The sequence below is a fragment of the Aythya ferina genome (assembly GCF_964211825.1).
Source record: "Aythya ferina genome assembly, chromosome: 4".
Lineage (NCBI taxonomy): Eukaryota > Metazoa > Chordata > Aves > Anseriformes > Anatidae > Aythya > Aythya ferina.
In genome coordinates, this window is record NC_140300.1 from 31,035,250 (window position 1) to 31,057,235 (window position 21,986).

At 41.2% G+C, this 21,986-nt stretch overlaps 1 protein-coding gene and 1 long non-coding RNA gene across 2 annotated transcripts in view; both read left to right on the forward strand.

Annotated features, from left to right (window-relative positions):
• CFAP299 (cilia and flagella associated protein 299) overlaps positions 1-21,986 on the forward strand; it is a gene marked incomplete at its 5' end in the record, with an annotated part of 209,645 nt that overhangs the window by 5,713 nt on the left and 181,946 nt on the right. The gene's annotated exons all lie outside the window — the stretch shown is intronic.
• LOC311435497 lies at positions 18,638-21,905 on the forward strand. The gene is made up of 2 exons (XR_014692174.1): positions 18,638-18,824; positions 21,020-21,905. It is a non-coding gene; the product is annotated as an uncharacterized lncRNA (long non-coding RNA).

Here is a 21,986-nt window from a genome sequence, read left to right on the forward strand (position 1 = left end):
CCCTCAGTCTAGATGCTTGCCTGGGAAGGGGAGAGTGTCCTGGATAGCAGCATTTCTCCCAGAGCTGCTGTTCTGTGGCTTAAAACACAAGCACTGGCCTTTGGAGCAGGGAGGTGAACCCAGAAATGTTCCTTCTGTGCAAATAGCCTGCAGGGTAGCCTTGGAGCTTGGGGGCACAGCAGCAAATGACTGAGCTCAGCTATGCTCCTGGGTGATAGAAAGCTTTAAGCTTCATCCTCCTGAGGAGGAAATGAAACCTTGCAGCCAGCTGTTCCCAAGCTGTGTGTTAGGCTATTGCATGACAGATGTTACCTTCTCCTCTTTTGCCTTGTGCCCTACCTGATTCAGGAGGTACCTTAGCATTTATCATAGGAAGCAGGAAACGGAGCAGAAGGGGGAGCTCGCTTCATTTCTGCAGGCTCTCAGCCTGAGACAGTTGTAGAGCAGTTTGCTTTCACATGTTCAGCAAGCGTCCTGCTGAGCACAGTTCATTTAACCTTTCCTTTAGGTGCCTGATCCCTTTGTGCTACTCCTCAGTTCCTTCACTCAGGGGGTTTGGACTCAGAAACACCTCTGTCCACAGAACAGGTACTCGTGCATAGGGATCTTCCTCTTAAGAAAACAAACAGATCTAATTAAAATCTGTTCCTACTACAAACAGGCTGGAAAGTGAGTGTTTCTGTACATGGGTCAATAGTAGGTCTGCAGCTGTCCTCTCTTTTTTTTTTTTTTTTTTAAAGTGTTCCTCAGTGTTCTGAAATTCAATGGAAATAGTAAACCTCAGGACTTTGTACTTAACATCATACATATCTAGTCATTTGGGGATTTGGCATTTCCCACATCGCCAGGCATTGAAATACATTAGAAGTATTAAGTTACCGTTAAGTGCAACATCTTCAAAACAAAATTGTTGGTTAGGGACTTCCACGTGTGTGCCAGTGGTCTAACGGCTCTTCTTGCAAACAAAAAGGCAAAAGAGCAATCTGTCAAAAGCAAACCTTTGTTCAGTGCCCAGATTTCAAATCTGGAGTTTGACTCTTTCAAACCTTCTTTCTCCTTCTCGTGCTAGAGTGACTCTGCGCAGTGCAAGCCTTGTAGAATCAGCTGTGGCTGCCAAGAAGAGACTGAAGAGCTAAATGACAACCTCTCTGTTAAAATTCCTTCCAGAGCACTTTCCTTCTATGATTCAAACTGTTGCTGAGTATCGCATAGATGCTCCTTCAGACAGAAAAAGTGAAAAGGGATGGATCTGTTGATTCATAGAGGAACACAGGAAGTGACCTCTGAATACATTCGGGGATTTTAGAGGAAAGCGGTGTGATTTGGGAAGGTGTGAACACAGGTCCCTGCCTTTTCCATTGTGGCTCATAAATGAATATGGGCTTGGACAGGGACAGTGCCTTCACTGGGGAGAGACAAAGGACAAAGGTAGGGACTGTGCTAGCAAGTGCATCCAATTGCCTTAGTGGAAGGACACAGGGGATATGTGATGCTCTTAGATTGCTGGGGTGGCTAGTGTCTTATGGCACAGGCTAGATTGAGGGACAACTGTTTTAAACACTTCTGGCTTTTTAGTTGGCATTAAAAGTATGGAAGGAGCCTACTCATTCCTAGGCTGAAATGGTGGAAGGCAGCTAGGTGCCCCCCTTTGCCTTGAATCAACCACAGAAGTTCCATGGAGGCTTTGCAGAGCCTAGGCCTGCAGACGCAGAGCTGCTCCTGCTTTTGTCCACCGACAAATCTCCCCCAGAGCCATTACTAAGCTCTGATTTTTTTTCTGTGATGTTATGGAAAAAGTATGGTTCATTATATTTCCTATCAACATGCCTCTGCGCTCCTAGCACTTGCTGGAACTAGAGGCTGGATGGCTTCAGTCACGTGGCTGACATTCTGCTTCTTGGCTCAACCAGAGTGAGTAAGAACTGGAGAACGTGCAAGAAAATCCATGGCAGGAGTATCTTAGGCCTCTTCTGTTCTTCCTCCTTTTTATAAGCCCATAATGCATAGATAACATTTAGATTGATATCAGTGTTGGAAGGCTTCTCGGAGCTGAAGTTTTTTGAAGCTCACACATGTCTCAGTAATTCAAGATCGGGTAAACAGAGTAATCTGGAACAGCCTTATGAATATTTCATGGTGGCCCTTCTGGCCCAGGCAAAATATCTTTTTTGGACATCTTTATGCTCTTTCCATGTTTCTTCTCCTTCTCCACCCGCTCCTTTAGAGATTGTTAAACCAGTACCTTAGTGGGAAGGGGAGGATGACCCATTCCTGACTCTAAACCTGATAGCAGGATGGAGACCACAGCTTTCTCTTTACGTTTTTATTACTTGTTTTGCTGTTGTAACAGCAGCAGCATCCTTTTCTTAGCCATTCAGTACAAAGCAGCGTGCTTTCTCAGACTAATGAAGGAAGGAGACAAGTGCAACTCCTACTCTGTTTTTTAGAAAACCAACTCTTTGATGGTTTTTGTTGAGGATACAGATGTCTGGTAGCAATTTGTGCTTCTGTCATGATTTGAAATTTCTGAGTTCCAGCCATAGAAAGGAGTGGGCTTGAGTGTTATTTCACCCTTGCTTCTTAAGCACAAAGTAAAATTAAATAGTGGGAGATGAGTTGGTTGGTTGTGTCTAAGAACTGTGCTAGTTGGTAGCATCAGTGCTAGGTGCTGATGGCTGTGGTCTCTATCCCTTATGAGGCTTAAAATTGTTCTGCATTTCCTGCTTTATCTTGTCACCTACACTAGTCTCTTGTCTAGAGGTTTTCCACCCTCTTTAAAGCTCAATTTCTCTAGAAAAATAAAGCCTATTTCACCTACTTTCAGTCTTCACTTTCAGGCAAATAACTATAAATCTGTAAATGATCATGTATCTCTATTGCCTTTTTTTTCCCTTTCCTGTATGTCCTGGTAAGGAAGGAAATAAATGTCATCACAACTTTTACTGTATCTGGGGACCATTCAGTTTGCAGCACTTGAGAGCTGTCCCTCAATTGCTCACACACCTGAGCAGTTTTTGATAATTCTAAGTGTTATGTCCTTTATGTCCTGAATACAATATCAAATGTTTTTTTTGAAGAGGTCCAGGTGTGTTTGGGTGGTTTTCTACTCTAGGCAGTGAACTTGTTACAATAACAGGAATGTTTTTTCACCTGGAAGTATGTCAGAGTAATCAACATTCTTTGCTTAAGAATAAATTGGTCCTTTTTTTTTTTTTTTTCTTTATAAATTGTGGATAGTTTGGGGAAAATATTTGGAATAAATAAATGAAATGTGTTTAAGTAGGTGCTGGAAAATGTTTCCTTTTCAGAGGGATGGTTTGTTATTTTGCAAGTGATCTTCAGGCAAAAGAAACCGGAGTCCAGGAAATGGATTTGCCTGTGGATTTCTGCAGCTCATAATCTGCTGGTTCAGATTTCTTTTGGACAAGATAAATAGAAAAAAACCCTAGTTAAGATGTGCTAAATATCTAGAAAAGAGAAATTGTTGATGAAGAATTTGATACCTATTTCCTTTTGGCATAACTTTGCCTAAGGCAGGGATGCTGAAATGTCTGTATCTTCTTTCAGCTAACGTGCCATGTGAGCATGCATCTTCAAAGAGCTGAAATTCAGCCACTCTGTATTAACTGAAAAACAAAGGAACTTTCCTCCTCTGAAGTATATCAAGCATTTCAATCTTTTGCAAAACCGTAGTGTTGAGCTGAAATACTCCTCTGCAACAAAGTAAAAGGAGAGCTGCAGGCCCACGCCAAGGACTAGACTGAATTTTCTTCCTGGCCACCTCCTACATAGTGAACGGCGAGTGGTGAAAAAGGTACTGGCAGGAGCTCTGTTGTGGTAAGGAAGCAGCTTTCACAAATGTATGCATTTCACCTGTACAGAAGCTGAAGGTCTGGCCAAAGCTACTTGCCTAAACATTTCCATGTCTGGCTGTCTTGACTGCTCAAAGCCTGAATTCCTTTGGAGTGCAAACCTGCTTGAGGATCACAGGCAGCTCAGTGTTTCAAGTTAAGAGTTTTTGATGCGTAAAGCTTGTTGGTTTCTTTGCATCCTTCCTGTGGTGGAGCTGATGCTCGCTTGGTGCCCATCTGTGTGAAGTTGTAAGAGCCAGCCTCGCTCAGTTCTTACTGAGCAGTTGCAGCACTGAGGCTGGGCAGTGCTGCCTCAGCTGAGAATTCAGCCCCTTTCTTAGGGCCACCTACTGGAAGAGGAACTGTGTTGCATTTTCATGAGTCTTCCCGACAGGTAGAGAGCATCTTATAGTGTAACTCTGCGTGCTTTTGGAAACATGCAACATGTTTGTCTAGTTCATCTTCTAGGATCTGTTTCTGCTATGTGATGTTCTGGTGTGCTTTTCTTCACACTCCGTGTGTGAGTGGCACAGGAAAAAGGCCAACATCTTCTCTGGTGTGTATCCCTGGAGAGGGCTGCAGAGTTGGTGGGAGCAGCATCAGCTGTCAGCTTGGGCTGCCTCACAAGATACGTATGCTGAATTACGAACTAACATCAAAATAGAGACTTCTTTGCATGACTTTTCCTAGGAACTTGGGACATGTGCCCCACCAAAGCAGCCTATTTTCAGATAATGTCACTTTTTACACTCCAAGTGATGTACTAAACCCTCACAGAATTCACTACGTCAGTTTCTAAAAGGCAAATAGTAATAATGTCTGCATATCTGAGTTCTAGCTGTGTTTCAGTCCTTTTACAAGTAAGCATCATGTTTGGAAGTAGCATGTGGTTTCTTACATTTAAACTTAGTAAAAGAACTAGGATGAACTATTAAAAACAAAACCCCAAACCCCCAAACTTGCTGTTAAAACGACTTGGAATAAAAACAAACAGGAAAAAAGCAGCCGGAGTATGTGTGAAACCCTTTGACAGTAGTAGACAAGAGCTGGTAGTAGATTATATAGCGGCCACTATATCTTCAGTTTTGTGTGGTTTTCCATGCAGAACCATGTGAGAGGAATTTTCTTCTAGTGCTTTGGTGGCTAAATCTTGTTTTGCTTTTTAAATTGTGGTGCTCAGAAATTCTCTGTAATGCTCCTGCAGGGTGTTTGCTGCTGTTTGCATGCTGGCACACCTAGCATCTTGCCCAGAGCACAGGTGGCAGCCATCAGTTTCCTCCCAAATCAAGGGAGAGAGCTCAGCACCAGGGCATTCATTACAGCAGAAGTCTTCCTCCTCACGCATTCTCTCATTCGTGCTTCAGCTGAATCATGTCTAGTCATGTTGCTTTCAATTGTCTTGCCAATATTGTTTTGTGTTTTTATTTATTTTATCTTTAAATCCAGGCAACAATTGTATATTAAAAGTAGTTTCTGTGTGGTGGTGTGTTAGCTTGGGATCTCCATGCATCTTTTTCAATGAATTGTACTCAATGAGCTTTACTCAGCTCTGGTGAGGCCGCACCTCGAGTACTGTGTTCAGTTTTGGGCCCCTCGCTACAAGAAGGACATGGAGGTGCTTGAGCGGGTGCAGAGAAGGGCGACGAAGCTGGTGAGGGGCCTGGAGAACAAGTCCTACGAGGAGCGGCTGAGGGAGCTGGGCTTGTTCAGCCTGGAGAAGAGGAGGCTCAGAGGTGACCTTATCGCTCTCTATAGGTACCTTAATGGAGGCTGAAGGGAGGTGGGGGTTGGCCTGTTCTCCCACGTGCCTGGTGACAGGACGAGGGGGAAAGGGCTTAATTTGAGCCAGGGGAGTTTTAGGTTAGATGTTAGGAAGAACTTCTTCACTGAAAGGGTTGTGAGGCACTGGAACAGGCTGCCCAGGGAAGTGGTGGAGTCACCATCCCTGGAAGTCTTCAAAAGACGTTTAGATGTAGAGCTTAGGGAAATGGTTTAGTGGGGACTGTTAGCGTTAGGTCAGAGGTTGGACTCGATGATCTTGAGGTCTCTTCCAACCTAGAAAATTCTGTGAAAATTCTGTGAAATTCTGTGAAATTCATGAGGTATTTGAGGGTGTTAAGTCTTGGGATAAATGAAATCTTTCATTTCCAAGCTTTTTTTTTTTTTTTTTTTTTTTTCCGAATTGCAGTAGAAAAGCGATGTTCCCTATTAACTTTTTTTCTAAATAAAGTTACGAAGCTGTCTGTAGCATTATTGCTATGCTTGTCTTCTAGCAAGACATTGAACTCTGTTTTGTAACTTAAATTGCAAAGGGTTTTTAGCTTGCTATTTCTTCTGCATCTGTCATTTTTCTTTATGGTATTTAAGGTATGTTGAACTTGTATGTTTCTCTGTAAATTACACTTCTGTTTGGTCACTGGGAAGCAGTGGGCCATGAATGCCCACGTTACATCAGGATAATACACTTGTAAATGGCTGACTTGCACATTCTTTAGATTGTTAAGGATGTGGTACTGCTCCACAACAGCCAGCTAGTTCTTTGTTTTAAGCTGGCTTAGGAATAACAATCCAAAATTTGCATGAAAACAATAAAACAGGACTGACTTGGAGGTAGTTGCAACAGCCCAGACTATACATCATAAGCCAGAAGTCTCACTGCTGAATGATGGTCATCTGCTTGAAGCTTATTTCATCTGTATAGGTAGACAGGATTTTTATTTTTTTTCCCCGTAGATATCTGTTTATATTTTTCTGTATTGGCTGTACTTTGTCCTTCAACTGCCTGCTCACAAAACCTCATGAAGTCATTGTATAGCTAGTTAGGGTGTTGATTCTCCCTTAGGCTGAATGATTTCATATAATCATCAAGCTTTTTCTCCTAATTGCTCTTTCTGTTTTCCCCAGGCTTAAGAGCACACCTCCAACAAGCACTCCACTGATGTCCCTTGGTTTAAAAGATAGAAAATAAAGGATGGAAGTAAACAATTAAGTTTTTGCAACATTTAGCCTGGAAAGGGCCTTTTCTCTTATTCCACTGCTAGATTGTTTCCTTAGAAAGTCTTCAGTAGTCAGCTTTCAAACATCCAAGTAGACTGTGTCAACCAGATCATCTTTTTGCATGTCCACTGCTTCAGAGGACTCCAAGAGGTTTGTAAGGCAGGATTCCCCTCAAAGGAGTTGTACTGGTTCTTCTCAAATAGATTGGAAAAGAAAAGATTTGAGGACAAGTGCATGAGTGTGTTCTAGTTCTTAGCCAGAGATCTTTGCCTGCTTTTCTGTGTCTTGGCACTTGGCTGTAAGTGCTTCCCATCAGTCGACTTTATTGCTGCGTCTACTCAATGCTGGTTTTAAAACAGTACAATTTTCTAAAAGCACTTAACCTTGTGTGCCTTCGTTTTGCTTGCATTGGTTTTCAAAGCCCAAGGAAGTACTTGTTAGACTGAAATTTCTACCACTCCTTAGCTTGGAGGAGGCCTCTCTCTGAATTCAGTTTTTAGCCTCTTATTCCCAGTGGCTTATTATAGCAGCTTTTGATCACCAGTTATGGAGCAGGATATGTCCATGTTCAGGCTTTTTGCCAAGCATCTTACAAGAGGCAACCATTCTGATGGAGCTCGTGGGAATTGCCTGTTAAATAATCACCTAATGAGATGAAGGGAATTTTTAATACAAACAGTAAGTGTGTTTATTTTCACTTCTAGTTCATGCGTCTCATTGCAGAGCGGCACATGACAGACAAATGAACTCGGTTGCCTTTGTATTGTCCTGCCTTCAGTCTGTAAGTTCCAGGCCCGGTGCTTTCTGTGTCTCCTTTGGTCGCAACACTGGTGACCAGTATCTGAGGACAGCTAAGGAACTGTCAGGATGCTATAATTTGAGTACTTCCATGGGGAATATGTTGGATTTCAGGAAATGAGTTGAACAGCTTTTGGCTGCAGCTTAGATAATGATGCTCCCAGGTCTGGAATTCTCTGAACTGTCAAGAGCTTCTTAATGCCTAGCGTGCTCAGTGACAGGGTTGACAGCACTTTAGGAACCCTGAATGAAGACAACTGTGGGTGATTTTACTTACAGGTCAGTGCAAGAAGCATCCAAATGAGGCGGCAGAGATACATGGGAAGTCAGATTTGAAAGGATGCTGCTCTATGTGAAGAGGCTGAGAGTTTACTTGGTGTGATTTGACACGTGGCCTGACTTCACCCTTGTTACTGGATGCCTTTATGTGCAGCATCTTCCTGGCACATCCCGTGTTGTTCCTGCTTTCTCCACATGCAGATGTCTATACTCTCTTGTCACACCACCCTACCTTTCACAATGCAGTTATCTGCCAGTCACATATCATTTCCGTATGATTTCCCTGGGTTATGGAACCAGGGATGAGAGCAAGAAGGCTTTTCTGTAGCTCGGTGTTTCCATGACTGTAATTCTGTAGTGTGTAGGTATTGTCAATGTTTCCTTTTCTCTCTCAGCTCTTCATGGTGTTTCTTTGCAGCTGCTAGATGATCTCACAAGCTATGCTTAATGGTAGGGAGTAGTTCTATCCGAAAGTCTGAGAGAGTGGGCAAAGTCTTAGCATGGCTATCACGGATGAAAGTTAGTCCACTCATGGAACTTATCTTTAAGTCTTGGGGGAAAGCTATCTGTTCTAATTAAGGATTGCTCCTCATTGCTGAGGGATATCAGTTTGTGCATGTATTACTAGATGTTGTCTACTGGCTGAGATAAGAGAATTTTTTTTTTTTTTTACTGCTTGCAATCCTCTGACCTTGCTCCTGTTCTGTTGTGATTGAAACAACACTGCCTGCTGTCCTGCATAGGTGTTGGAAGTGTTTGCCTGAGAGAACTAGTCAGCAACTACCTAGTTGCGGTGGCTCCTTTGATATTTCTCAAATTTCGTCATTATTTCTCTAGGTTGGACACCCAAAAAATACAATATGAACTCGCCCATGTGCAGTGCTGCCCTTCCTTCCCAGTGGTCTGGGAGCTAATAATTGACCCACTGGTGTTAATACAGAAATGTATCCTTTAAAGCAGCACGAGCATTGCTGTGGCAATGTTGGTTAATACAGATTATTTACTTATATTCACAATGCTGCTAGTTGCTATTTGGTCAGATATTTCAGGAATTCTCTTGGGTACATGTTGCTGTATTAAGTGACACAAGAAGGCTGTTGAGTGTATATGTAAGTACAGTTGATCGGTATGGTAACCTTGCACTGAGAAACCAGTGCTTAATAATTTACAGGTCTTTTTTCTGATCCATACTGAAGAGCAATCTGTTTTGCAGTTGGCCTTTTTGCCAAGGATAAATCTCCCGCTCCAGTTACCTGTGATAACCTACCTTTGGGGTGTACTTGAAAGTGAGGAAAAGATGAAGAAGCCTGGGGAAGGTGTGGTGGTGCTTGGCTCTTTTGGGAATCCATCAGTACTTACCAGTAGCAGCTAGAGAAGACCCTGGACTTGCAATGCTCTGGCTTGAAGTAGCTGCAAAGCCAGTTTTTGTTATCTGATGGCTTGTTCAGTGTAGGGGGAATCCTCTGAAGAGCTGAAGCTTCAGTTATCAGCATTATGTTGGAGGAAGGCTGGTAGGACTTAAAAAGAGAATAGCCAAAGGCAAACGTGCTTTATTGGTGTATGGAAAAAATTAGCCTAAAGAAGAGTGAATAAAAGTTGAAGATCGAGGTAAAAGCATCATTTTCAGGCACCAAATGATGCTTTCTCATTGATGTTTCACTACAGAATGCAGTGGGATAGTTGGGTTCTTTTTCTGACAGTTAAAATGGGCAGTGATATTGAAAAATGTGCTGGAAACAAGCGACACAAGTTACCAAACAATATCATCAAGTCCAGTCCCTGGGCTCCCCAGGGTCTAAGAGCAGTTAGTAATGAGGTGAAGGAGCTTATGACATCTATTAAGCTGCTTTTGTCCTGCCTCCATGGGGAATAGTAAATACGGTGTTTTTTTAGAAATGTTTGAAGGGAGAGAATTGCATATTAGTGAGTGTTTACGTTGCAAAGTGTTTAATTGGTCACAAAATAAATAACACCTGGAGAATCATGATAAGGTGGTTTTGGCAAAGGAAAAGTTGTGTTTCCTTAATCTCTTGCCACTCTTCAAACACATTGCTAAGAGGGAATGATGACAAACAGTCTGACACAATGTGCTTAAACCTTCCAAATGGCTTTGACAGTAATTGTCCCCTGGGTTAGTGAAGTAAGTGACTGTCCTGGTGTGCATCAAACCAGCTTAAAAACCCCAAGGTGTAAGAGTCTTTCATCTCGTCAGAGGACTAACAGCATGGTGGCTCAGTCCTCCATCCTCACATCCACATTATTTATCTGTTAATTCCAGAGAAGGTTAAAATACTTCTGAGGAATTTAACTAAACTATATGGATTAGTACCATGGTGACTAGTGAAATTCAGTGTGGAAAAATGCAAACTTGCTGACAGCAGCAGAAATAGTTCTGAAGTCCCGAAAGAAGAAGAGGAGAAAATGAAGTAGTAAAGAGTTTTCATTGCCATATGTATTGATAAGCCCTGGTCTAAGGAGTGAGTTGTCCATAGATCCATGAGATTGTGCAATGAACTGCATTGTGACTAAAATCCATTCATTACGTGACATTGCTGTACAGATTATGTGAGTAAAAAGGCATTACTTGGGATATTGTTGGTGCTTTAGAGTGGTGCTTTCCCATATTGTGGAGTAACATTATGTGCCCTTAAAGGGAGAGAGTTCTAGCTGGTTGCTGAAAAGATGAAAAAGAAGTTAAAACCTTTGTTGGTAAAATGAGTTTGTTTTACTACCTTGTGCCTCAGTGAACTCTAAAGAGCAGCACTATATCTTTTGTATGAATGGAAGTAACTGTCTGTATGACCTAACTTGAGAGCTGCTGTGGCAGATGTATATTAAAGGATTGGATCAATTTAGGAAGTAATTCAATGTCAGTAATGTGCACACTGGCCCAGAAAATAAGATGACAAACCTAGTAACCATAAGGGCAAGAGTGAGCGAGAATGAAGAACTGTGTTGGACCTACTTGATATTGTATTTAGTGATCCTTCCTAGCCTGTTGGGCTGATGATTCTTGGTGTTTCTGATGGTGTCCTCTCTACTGCGTGGTCTTGCCTTCCATCCAGGGGGACCAGGGACAAATAAGCCAGCCTCGGGTTGTGATCAAGTGCTATACATGATGCGTATCTAGTAGAAACTTAAAACTTTCAAAGTTTCCCAGTTTCTGGTGAATGTAAGGTTATGATGTATTATTAGCAGCTATTTCTACAACACTGTTAGAGTTGTAGCTCAAATCCCACCCAACTCACTGTTAATCAAACAGGCTGCTAATTTGCAAGTGCTTTTGTTCCCCCGAGTTGTCATTGCACTGCAGACATAGTCAGGAAATTTCATTACGAGAAGTGTGTCCTTGAGAGCCTTCTGTCATTATTGCCTGATTGACCATGTGGGTGCATTTTTGACTTGACACCTGGTTTATGTGGCTTTCTCTCTGCTGGTTTGCTGTTTTAATCTCTTCCTATTTCTTTTGCCATTTTCTGAAGTCTTTCCTTTTATTGCTACCAGTATTTGCTATCCTTTTCCGCTTGCAGGATCATTTTTAACATGCTTTCCTAGTTGTTAAGTTTGGTTTTGCATCTTCAGAAGCCCCCGGAAGAGGAAATCAAGTGCACTTTAAATGTATGTCACCTTTCTCTTAGCTTTACTTGTTTATTTTTCCCCATTTAGCATATTTTGGCAGCAGTGTAAGGAAGTGAATAGCTATAGCTTGTTTTCACATCTGTCTGTGCACAGGGATAGAAGCGCACACCAGTGAATGTTTCCCCCTTGTTATCATGCTTTGTAGTAAGCACCTTCTGTGGCTCAAGAATTACTGTCCGGGTGGATTGTTCTGATCAAATATCTTCTATTTTTGTGTTTATGACCTAATTATCAAAGGGAAAACCCTTTTAAGGGTATTTACCTGTTGCAGGTTTAGAAATAAGGCTGCATTTATCAATTATGCTGTAATGGAGGAAGATGCGAGGCATGGGGACCTGTTTGGAATTGTGTTCCATTTGGCACTCCAGTAGTTCAAGATGACACTGTCTCATGCATTTGGCTGCTGTTAATTACGTTCTAGTCTTGCAAGCAGGAGAATCTCTTTCGTTTGGATTATTCGGACTTGATTTTACTTCAGTGCGTCTGACAAGTGTTGCGTGGATCCATTTGGGGATTGCAGCTTGTACCTGCTGGCCATGTGAATGCAGAAAAGCAAGAGAGGCACTATGTGTTTCTTTTCACACTGATTTGCAGGTTAACCAAACAGAAGGGATGTAAGTAATGATCCTCCTTTTGTGGCAGTGAAAGAGTAAAATGGGATGCTGGGAGTTTGCTCTTGAGTATATTCCTGCACAGGCTGCTGGCAATAGCAATTCCTCCTGATATTGGGGAGCTAGCGCTAAATCTCTCATCCCAACCTCCGATCCCAGTCTGCAAAGTTGCCAGAGCATGACAAAATCAGCTGTACCGTTCCTCAGGGGTGCACTGTGGTTTCATAAGTAAACCAAGAAACTGACAGGATGTGTGGAGCTTGGGATCTCTGTTATATATGGCCAGATGCTAAGGAATGTTCTTTTCTTGTCCTGCACGTCATTTTCAGCAAAGGCCTTTAGCGCACACTCAAATTGCCCTAAAATTGTTTGGTGGTGTTGTCATGGATGTGAAAAAAGTGTTCTCAGCAATGGGGTGGTATTTCAGAGGCTGTGCTTTCAAAGCCAGCGTGCAGTTTTGCCTTTTACGTGTTCTTACAATTTATGTGTATGGTGGCACAGGCTGTCTCCCTGAGTATATAGAGAAGTATAACTGAAATCAAGTGTTTTTCTGGGAACATTTTGCCACTCATGTGCCTCTTAATTTTGTTTTTTATTCCTCCATACTGATTGTTTTCATTTTAGCTGCTGTATTGAACTGTGAATCATTTTGGGCTACACAGTAATAGCACATTATAGTGTGGCAAGAGTGTTTAAGCTACTCCAGCTCCCTTCCTCTCGCAAAGATGGGTGAATAAATGTCCCATTATGATGTTATCCATATAAGAAAAATACCAGCTGCTATCAAGCTGCTCTTCTCCACTTAGTCACTGTAACCAAATTGTCTGAACTGTAATATCACTCCCCAGGCTATTCGTGCTTAATTGGTAACACCCTTTTACAAACAGCTCAGGAATAAAGGAAATGTTTTTAAACAGTGTAATATGTAACGCAGCAACATGTGATTAAAATTCAGTACATTATCTCTCTTGGTATTTTATTGCTGCAGGTGCACAGCAGCCACTGATCAGAAACATGCTGTGGGCAACACTGCAATTAATTGAAGCTATTCTGCTTATACACCTGCACTCACAAAAGGTTCTGAGTGTCAGTAGAGGATGCCAGATAGAATCAAGGGAAGGGCTCTGTGCTGACATAGATGTAAATAAATTGCTTTCTGAGGGAAAAGGGTACAAACAATTCCTAAAACAACTTGACTGTTACCCCAAAGCTGCAGGTGTTGGAGATATTTAAAGGATGTTTACAGATAGCTGAGTCAGCCTCTGCTGCTGTGGAAGGCTATCACTAAACTCAAGGGGCTGTTTTCATTTTAGTCATCAGTCAGGTCTCTCTAATGAGAGCCGAAAGGCTGTGTGTGGCATTACTGTTGATTATTTTGCTGACTGCCATGTGGAAGTTAGTCAGCTCTGTTGTAGAGATGCATTGGAGCTACGGCAGCACCGTGCATGCAGACAGGACCAGTCCTGTCTGCCTGGTGCTGCTGTAAGTCACGTCACTGCTGGGATGCTCGTGTTGCTGGAGGCAGCTCTCCTGGCCAGACTTTGCTAGGGTGTGTTAGAGGGAAACACGTGGTGAGTCACTCCGCTGTTTGTCAGGAGCAAGCAGCGCTAGTGCTCCGCTACGTGCAGTTGTTCACGGAGGTGGTGTTGGCTGTGTTCACCCAGCTCAAACACTGTCGTATTTTTAGGGCCACGATGTGTGGGTTTGGGCAGGAGCTGTGTCGTGCCCTCAGTGCTCACCCTCGTGTGTTCTGAGGGAAGGGTGTTTTAATGTACTTCCAAGAATGACTCCAACAGCTGTAGAGTTTTTTTCTTTTTTTTTTTTTTTCTGGAAAGGTTAAGGATGTGGTGAGAGAAAATGGATAATTAATGGGAATTGAGGTAACTTACTGCATTTTTGTCAGATGTGTAACTACTGTCATGGGTGGGTTTTCTAGAAGAACGCATTCCATAGCGGCGTAATGGTTTGTGTAGACACAAAGTGAAATACTCAGTGTGCGTGCCACTTCACAGCATTAGACTTCAGGCCCAGCAAGCCCTCCCACAGAGTTAATTAAATGCTTCAGAGTTAAGTGCTTAAATTAAGCATGTGCATGAGAACTAGTGGTACTGAATGCTGAGTCACTGGTGTTGGAGAGAAGAGAGTCTTTGGTTAGCGAACAGGACAGATGAGTCTTTAGCTGCCGTGTTTTGCATTGATAGCTGATGTCCGTGGTTCTTGCAACAGTGTTAACTCATGTCAAGGGCTTAAATGCACTTGGAGAGCTGTGGTGCAGTGATGTCTCTGTGGTTGGGCAAACACATGGAAGGTTTGGGAAGGGGCATGGGTGATATGAGCATCTCTGTTGAAGGGGCTGCCTGCAGGAATCACCACAAGGTGATTTAAACACAAGGCTTACATGCCAAGGGAGAAGTGTGACTAGCCGTGTGGAAGCTTGGCATCTACTTCAGACCTCAAACATTAGATACATTTCTGAATATGATTTTGATTTCTTTTTGTAACTTTTTACCAGTGTGTTGTTTTTTTTCCTCTAGTTAAAAGAAAAACACTGTGGGTATACTACATTAAAGGTCAAAGATTTTAACAAAAGTTGAAGAGTTGCCTAATTCTGTAATCAGTGCATCAAAGCATTATGTTGTCAGTGTAGAAAAATGAAGGTGAGGTGCAGGATTGTTATTTGTAAATGGATTAAAGAAGGTTTGTTTTTGACTGCATCCATATATCATTCTTAAAAATTAAATTATTGAGAAAGAAAAGTAGATCTTATAACAAATGTATTTTTACAAATATGCCATCTGGATGTAATTCAAATATCTGGAATTTAAAACCCACTTTTTAATTTGGCTACGAGAAGCACAGCATTCAGAGTGCTGAACACTCAGAGTGCTGAAGAGGTCCTAGGGCGGCAGCAGGACTTGGTATTGGCCTGAGCTTAGATTGATGCTTTGTGCTGCAGCTTTAAGTATGTTACTGCTTGGAGAGCAAGATGGAAGTGGATTGATGTGTGGAAGAGTTAACCTAGCGAAGTTATTGGTTACTGTGCTAGGACTAACTGAACACACTTAAAGGATGTAGTCAACTATTATTTTTAAGCAACATTTGGAATAACTTAGTGGTTTAGTTTTAAGGTTTTGCTGTTCTTCTGGCTGAAACCTGTCCTGAAAACAGTATTTTCTCACCTCTCTACTGTACTGCTTGTCACATCATAGAACACTGACTTTGCTTGATTCATTTTCCAAAACAGCTGGCAGGTTCAACCCATGTGAGTTGCAGAAACATATTTCAGATAGTTGTTCTTTTCTTTAAACACAAGAAACAAACAGCAACAACAACAAAACAGACTTTTTATCTACGGGTGTTATCATTCTTACTTTTTATTTGAATTGCACCTTTAAGTAATGATCTAAAGACTTTCAGAAACAGCATTAAATAGGTTTTGCGCTGTTTTAATGAGATCTTCAGACCAGATTTTTTTTTTTTATTGTTGTGTTTATATTGTGCCAGAGATTGAGTTAATTGCCAGTATGAGCTGACAGCGGTCCATGCATCTGTGTTTGATTCCTGGGCACAGCCTTGCTCTTCTTGGACCTAAAACCAAAAGGCTGATTTGAAGCTGCACTTTATTTGATAAATATACTGGGTGATAAAAAGCTTTGTCTAGTTAATTGCACTACAGAAAGAAGTCAAGAAGGTTAATAGTTAATTTGTATTGAAGTTGGAATGGTTAGGATATTGGCATGCCAGTTCTCACGGATGAATCCTGACAGGCGTGTAAATCGGTAGTACTGTAAAGAAGGACATACTATGGCAGTATCTGAGGAACAGAGCCTGATTTCATCAGCACGACTGACTTGGGTTAGAGAGCTGTATAACCTATAACCAGATTATCTGTGCTGCTCGGGGCTGTCGCCTCCTTCCAGTGAGGCAGAAGGATTTTGTACCAGATCTCGCATGTTAATTCAGAGTGGCTGCAGGAGCATCATTTCTGTGGGCATTCTTGCTTTTGGAGTGTTGCACCAGGGAAAGAATTTAAGTTCCTCTTGAATCTGAATTGAGACCTCAGACTAAAATTTTGCTTCCTGTGCTGTGGGAACCTGAAGATATAAAAGCTGGTGACCTCTGATAGTACAGTGTGAACCAGCTGTTTGAAGTACGGGTGTTTGTGCATTGGCAGGACATGCTGCACCTTGCCTGTGCAGGTGTAACGCTATGCTGCTGAAAGGACCTTGCTTTCTGGTTCCCAGGGCCACAAAAACAACGAAGTTGTTTCATACTGGCAGTGTGGTTTCTATGTTGCTGAGTTCAGAGCCAAAATGGACAGGTTGGATTTGCAGGTTTATAGCTGTGACTCCCTCCCTCAAGACAGACTTGTCAGAGGAACAAAGCATTTTCATTTCCACAGCCCCCAAACATTTTTGATTCACTAGAATATGACCTAAAACTTAAGATTTACATTTGTCCTTAATTTGAAAAAGATTCCTGTGTTGTACTTGACTTTCTCTCTTGCACCTGCATTTCACTATGGAAAATATTTATTTTACGGAGAAAATGTCATGGCTAATGCACTGAAAAGCAGAACAGTTTCTTACAAAGTCTGCCTTGAGACCATGAGTTCAAGCCAAAATCTTGATGCGTTATGATACCATAGCACTGCAATAGGAAAAGAGCAGTAGGTGCAGAGTCCCCCAAAAAGATTTGAAAACCGAGAGGTAAGAAATTAATAGAAGTAAGGATACTGATTTAGACTGTGCTGGGTGTCAATGCAGGAAGAAATAGTTTTTATTAGAAGTTCCAAATCCAAGACTTATTTAGTCTTAGCTGTCTTCAGTGGATTCCATTCTGTTGGCCTTTGCTTTTTCTATGATGATATAAATATTTTATTTTAAAATAAAGCAGTAAGTGACACTGTCTCCCCGTTTCGTAGTGTGATAGATTGTCCAATGCTTATGTATTTGTGTTATCCTACTTTTCCACTGTAAACTTTCTTCTTTATCTTTTCTTTTTCGATTGACTTTGCTTTTTGTGTCACTGAAAGGATCCGATTCTTTACAATGGATCTTCTTGGAGGGTTGTAAAAGCTGGACTGTTACTGAAAACATATCAAGCTGAGCCACCGAAACTGCTATTTTCTCCCCTGAAAAGCTTTCCCCAGAGGATTGTCAGTACATTTATTTATTTTAACCATGTTGCCAGATGTACTAAGTATCTTATTTTAAAAGAAAACACTTGTAGTAGAGTTCTGCCAAGTACGTTACACATCTCTTCCAGTGTGGTAGCTCTGGGCCTTATGTGAGTTGGGGGGTTCAGACAAAGTATGTAGACTTGACTATTTTGTTGTTCTGCAGATGATTTGCTCTCAGATAAATCTGTAAATTTGGGTTACTAGAAAAGCCTGGGGTGATTGGGGTGATACCGGTAAATGCTAATCTTTCCTAAAATGTCTTTTTTTTTTTTTTGTACAAAAAGGGCTATGCAGCAATTTCTAAGAACATAAGGTTAGTAAGGACAAACTTTATCATCTGTTCTTAGAAATACGTTTTTCTAAAGTGCAGATTTTGAACTTAACTTCATATCCTTACGAACTGTTAACAGATTTGTTTTGAATAACTTTTCAGGGTATGTCTTGCTACCTGTTGTTTTCCTCATTTGAGGAAGATAGTTCCTTCTGTTTGATTGAAAGAAAGTATCCCTCTCATAACTTAAAGATTCTGATTTAAGAAAGGATGTGAAGAGTTCTGATGTTATAAATAGGGCTGTAAAGAGCTAGTAGATATTATCTTGAAATAATTTTCTTTGTATTTTAATACTGAAAATACCACTTGGATGCTTGGTTGGATGGGAAGAGAAGTGTCAGACTTACCCTCCCCCTCCCCCCTTTACTAAGCAGAGAGAAGAAAATAAATGGATTTTTATTTTCCTAATGGAAATGAGGTGTTGCATCCGAACTGAGAAGCAAAACCTTTTGTTCATAAGGGATGCTTGTAGACTGAAATGTAGGAAGAGCATTGTCTCACTGAGTGTATCTCAATTGTCAATACAAATCCCAGAACACAACTTCATCATTTTCAGGTAGTTATTAAAATCTATTGTGGTGCTCTTCTCGAAGAAATGCCAGGGAACACCACACAGCAGTACCATGTATGTTGAGTAAGGAAAAAGTGGTCAATGAAGAAAGTGAAGAAACTACGAAATCTGTCTGGAGACACTGAATTTAATAGTAGTTTAAGCCCCAATATGAGGAAAGACCATTGGCAGATAATTTTTTAACAACTAAAGATGCGGAAAAAGAGAGAACTAGCCAAGCTGTAGGTTAAATTGGAATAAATCACAAATGCTGGATGAGAAACAAGCCAATACTGTAGTCAATTTGGCTAGCAATCTGTAGGACCACAGGAACGAATCATCTTTTTCCTTTTGCGGCATGTATGATGTATAACCAAGTACACATTCTGACAAGTGTGTTGCAAGTGTCCACTCCAGAGCTGAACTGGAAAACAAAACAAGAAAAAAACAGTAAAATATGCTTCTCCTGTAGCTTATGAAGCAAGTGGTGTGTAACTTTATCCACGAAGATTCCCAGGAATTGGAATATGCAGAAAGGGACTTACGTCTGATTTATGTTGGACCTGAAAGAACACAGGCACCAGAGGTAAGTAATGCAAGGCTGTGGAACTTGACAAGTTGGAGGTTGTCAGGCAGTTACAGAAACTTTAGATCATGGTTCAAAGCTGGCACAGCTCTATTCCAGATAGGTTGGAAATCTGTGCTTGGTGGTTTGGGTGGCTGTGTCTTCTGCCCAGAAATGAAGTCATTCAAGAATACAACTGAAAAAAATACTCTTAATGTGAAATTTGTATTGCTAGCAATGGCACATTAAGCTTTGGTTAAAGAAGAGTCCCTGTAAACTGAAGACTTGTGCAGTAGTATGGGAATTTGTTTTAAATGAGGACAATGTATCATGTATGTGATATCTGCAGTCCTGTGCTGTTTTGGAAGATGATCTCAGAAATCACTGATTACTCACTGAAATGTTCCAGAGGCCCCTGAATGACAGGCCAGTACACCTAAAAGTGCCTGAATTGTTCGACAGCAAGCTTCAGTGCAGTTGTGTGCCAAATAGGTCTTGGTTATTGTTACAAGTAACATGAAAACAATCAAATTACAGGATCTGGGCAGTTGACGTTTTTGTAATGCGAAGGCACTTCACATGTCCAATAGCAAAAGAAGAGAACTGGAGGCAGTTCTCCCTTATGAATTTGTTTCTTGCTCACTGGAGGTCATCAGCGAAGATGCAAGAAGATTGGGGGCTCCTTCCACAAACTATCTAGTCCAACTGCCTGACCTCTTTGAGGAGAACCAGGAGATGAAGCTTATTCCTGAGGGCATTGTCCCAGTGTCTCCTGAACAAGTGGCAACCAGAAGTTGGCACAGGAAGGGAAGGCATGTCCTGAAGAGGATGGTGATGAGTGGCATGATGGGCAGGCACGACTGCCATTTTGTAAGAGCAACTAAGGAACAAAAACCTTGTCCACTAAGCATTAGACTAAAGCTGGCAAGAAATTGTTGCTGTTGAGTGAGAAAAGCCATTGCGTGGCTGCAAAGCCTTGGTGCAATGACTGACGTGCAGAATACCTCTGTCCACTGATAGAAGTTCTGCTCTGACTGCTTTCCCAGCTGAAATGAGAAAACAAATGGAGGCAAGATGACAGCTGCTAAGACAAGTGAAGTCATTTTGCTAATTGTGGTGGTGAGCTATGGGAAGCAATTAACCTGACACTTTGGCCAGGTTGCTTCAGGATTTGTCATAGTTCTGATCTGAGTATTTCACTGAACCTTGAAAGAAAAATAGCCCTGGCTTCTAGTGAGTGAGCATAGTGTAGGCAGGTGTTGGGCAACGCTTCCACACCACACACTGTAAATGCTAATTTTGCTGACATTAAGTTCTGATAATACTTCCAGGGATTTTATATTTAAGACTAATAAAATCTTTTTTCCTGGGACAAGGTTTTTCTTCTGTGTTATAAACCTAACAGAAGCCTCTGCCACTCTTCATTGCTTCTTGTAGCTTTAAACAGCGATAATACTGCATCGGTGTGATAGGTGTATATTAAATTTATGGATGAATAAAGTTGGCATGATGACTCGGAGAGAAATCATTATGAAGATTCAGTTTGTATTTAAAATAAAATTGAAGTGGTCTTATTAATGGGTGAAGAAAGTTAGAGCTCTTCCCATTACAGGTCCTCCTGAGTTTCCGTGGTCCCATTCCTGCCCTCCTTCCTGTAAGAAGCTGTGTCGTCTGTGTTTGTTTTTAGTCTCTTAATTTTAGAATGAAATACTGGCCCATGACCATGATTGGTACGTGACAGTGTGACTTCCCAAGAGTGACTTAAAGAGCTTTGTCTCTAGAAATGTCAGAAGAGCTTTTCACTTTGACTAACTCAGTTACAGTGAATGAAATACTTTGTGTTATACCAGAGCTGAACCTGGTAGCAACACAGTCTTTTCCACTGTAGAGCAGGACTTGCTGCAAAAGATTCTATAGTTGCCACAGTTAAGCTCATTTGTTAACGTGTATTAAAATAAGATTCATTACCTCTGAAATAACATTGTTTTCTTTAAATAATTGCCTGATTCATCACATTATGCTAATCTTAGGGGGATAAAAAGCCATGAGGATTTCTGAAAAGATGCAGGATAGACCTGCTAGTTCGTACATAGACACTCCAGTTATCACAACATTTGTAGGCTTGTCCACAAGGCAGATGGAATATTTTTCTCTCCCTAACTTTTCTCTCTGGCTTGAGCTTACACAAAAGAGAAACACTTTTTTTTTTTTTTCAGGTGAATTGCATTTCCAAGTCCAGGATCTAGCTTTCCATAGCGTGAGATTCTGCAGGTCATGGTCGTCTTAACAGTCATGCTTCGAGATACAAGCAAATGTCTTTCTCTTCTTCCAGTGATGGAATAATAATAAAAACACACAACAAAGCCAAGTATTTTGTTGAAGAAAATATATGGAAAACCTCTAAAGAGTTAAACTGGCTGTTAATCTTTGTCTGAAATACATCATGATACTGTAGCTAGGTCCAGCTTTTCCCTCTTATTAGTGTTATACCTTCTGATGTTAATAACTATCCCCCATTTTAATCACTCCTAGATAAAACAATTAAGGAATTGGAGGAAATATTCACCCACACATCTGAAATTATATAGCTTTATGTGAATGCTATCTCTGAGATGCATCTCATAAGGCCAATAAGTGACAGCAGGAATGGAGTTAAGATAGAGTCAGTTCCATCTCGTACATGGGCTTTTCTGGGGACTTAGAAGTTAGCCATTGAACTTGCTCTAAAGTCTAACCTGGCATGTATTTTCAGGTTTCAATGATCATGCACATGCTTTTGTATAGTAGAATCATGTCAAAAATCAATTTGCTTGTTACATGAAGCCAACCAAAACCAACAGTCACCTGGCTGTAACTGGGTCCTTTTTGTTGTGTGTGCTATTCTAATTTCAGAATAGTTTTGCTCTTAAAAATGATTTTTTTGCAGGTCAACTGTGTATAATAAAGCCTAGACTTCCTTAGATATTTTTATTTACACATGGAATAATGCTTAAATATTTGTAACCTAATGGAAGGTTTGCTTAATTAATAAAGGAACCAGAATAGTCTAGTGCTTGTAACTCTGAATACAAAGGGATAAATAAAGTAACTGCTCTAAGTGCAGAAGTGCTAGTAGACCACCTTTCTTTCCTTCTATACTCCTCTATGCGGCTTACTTTTACCGAAATCCATTCTGAAACATGT